This window comes from Pan troglodytes, chromosome 3 (genome assembly GCF_028858775.2).
Source record: "Pan troglodytes isolate AG18354 chromosome 3, NHGRI_mPanTro3-v2.0_pri, whole genome shotgun sequence".
Classification (NCBI taxonomy): domain Eukaryota; kingdom Metazoa; phylum Chordata; class Mammalia; order Primates; family Hominidae; genus Pan; species Pan troglodytes.
In genome coordinates, this window is record NC_072401.2 from 187,006,315 (window position 1) to 187,008,665 (window position 2,351).

The 2,351-nt window shown below is 35.3% G+C and overlaps 1 protein-coding gene across 2 annotated transcripts in view; it reads left to right on the top strand.

Moving 5' to 3' along the window:
- Positions 1-2,351, top strand: part of SNX25 (sorting nexin 25) — a 190,402-nt gene that overhangs the window by 185,202 nt on the left and 2,849 nt on the right. The gene's annotated exons all lie outside the window — the stretch shown is intronic.

Here is a 2,351-nt window from a genome sequence, read left to right on the forward strand (position 1 = left end):
TTGACACTTAAAAAAATACCCAAAGTTGGCTATTGATAAAAATTATCCTTCAAAAGACTATATAGAAAAGACTAGCTAAAATACATTCAAGGAAGAGAGGCAATGTGAAGTTGTCAAGCCTGAAGAACTTACCACAACACAATTATGGGAAATGTCTATTTTAGGTGTAATTCTATGCTGTCATTTAAACTGTAGCTGTTAAGTTTACATTGCGAATGAGAAAGATCACTATTATTTTGTCTCTATATTTATTTATGATAAAATGTCATTTTTCCATGAGATATCAGCTACAAGGAATCTTAGAGAAGGAGTGTGTGTGTGTGTGTGTGTGTGTGTGTGTGTGTAAGAGTAATGATCTGGAAGTCTCAATGCACTCGAGTTACAGACTCACCGCAGTCTCAGGTCAAGGGGTTTACTACTGTCCTCAGCAGTGGTAGTTTGCAGGGACTCGCTTGTGCCAGAGCATCAGCTTTATGGTAACTACAGTAAACTGAAATTTTAAATTCTGCATTGGATTTATGGAAGACATATAAGCATAGCATGTTACCATGTATGGCACACGTCAAAGTTTATGATTTCTGAAACCCATCTTTTAATGGCAGTTTAAAAAGTGCTCTTTACTTAGGGCCGATCTTTTATTATGTTCCTATTTTAAGATTCTTTTTATTTTTTTTTGAGACGGAGTCTCGCTCTTGTCACCGAGGCTGGAGTGCAATTTGCGCGATCTCAGCTCACTGCAACCTCTGCCTCCTGGTTTCAAGCAGTTCTTCTGTCTCAGCCTCCCGAGTAGCTGGGACTACAGGCGTCCGCCATCACACCCAGCTAATTTTTGTATTTTTAGTAGAGACGGGGTTTCACCACGTTGGCCAGCCTGGTCTCAAACTCCTGACCTCATGATCCGCCCGCCTCAGCCTCCCAAAGTGCTGGGATTACAGACGTGAGTCACTGCGCCCGGCTAAGATTAGGTCAGGAGACTCCGTCTCAAAAAAAAAAAAAAAAAAAAAAAAAAAGAATCTTTAGGAACTGGATTAAGTGTGGAGAAGAGAATACTAGTTGGGAATTTGGATCTTCAAGTGGTTGAAGGAATGTTACATGGGTGGTATTAAGAGATTTGAGACAGAAATACATGACCATTTGAGGATATCTCAAACCCGAGTCTGTTGAAATTTCTTCCCTTACACAAAGACAAAATGAAGTTCAGGCAATACAGACAAGCCAGAACATAAAACGAGAGCAAATACTTTTCTGCCATTCAACAGTTCTTAGTGACTATCACCTCCATATTAATTGCATTTTCCCATTACTAAAAAGAAATCTTGTTTAAATCCACTGTCGGGATGGTTGTGATTTATAAAATAAAGCCACATCCTTTAATATGTTTATAAAAAAAGGAATAGTTAAGGTATCTCTGGGACCTGTCTTTGATATGTATATTTGTTTCACAAATGAATAGCCTTGTACAGTCTTATGCATATGGATCTTACTGTTTTTACTGTCACCTTTTGCCTTCATAGATGTCATCTATATAAGGAAAGCCTTTTGCTAATTTTAACAATATTTAATTGTAGTTCTTGTAAATGATTTCATTGAGGTTTTTACCACAGGGTTTTAAAAATACGGAAAATGAGCTGAAGCACAAAGAAACAATTTGCTTTACTTTTCTTATGAATATTTTCATATAGCAATTGCTTGTTGTTTTATTACACATTCTGCATATGTATGTAGCAGTTGTTTTACTCATTAAGATCTTTGAGGGAAGATTTGGAGGGGCAAGATTCTAAAGCAATGTCTTATAACCCACTTTTTTGAAGTTTATATGTAATAAGCCAATTATTTATGAGCTTTTTAAGAATAAAGGATGTCTCAAAAGGCTTAGTGCAGTTTTAGCTTTAATAATTTCAGAAGTAGAAATGCTACACACACTTATTTAAGTTTAATTCTTTAAATGTCTTTTACCCTTAGTTTTGTGAAATTTTAAATTTTTAAAATTTTAAATGAAAATTTAAATTTTAAATGACTGAAAATTTAAACATTATTATTCAAAATTCACAAAACTAAGAGACAAATTTAAAGAATTAAACTTTCAAATGATGGTTTTAAATAAGTTTGTTTCTACTTCTGAACTTACTAAACTAAAGCTAAACTAAGTATTTTTGGAGACTCGGTGTTTAAGAAAGGATAAACGATACTTGCTGTATAGAATGGTTTTGATACTTGATATGGTCTCGGCCAGGCTGTAGGGTAAGAGGTGGACCTCTGAGGACTCTTCCAGCAATTTGACCTTGTGTCTAGGTTTCAAGTTGCAAAACTTAACAGCGTACGAATTCAAGAACGAAGTAACATGTCACCTG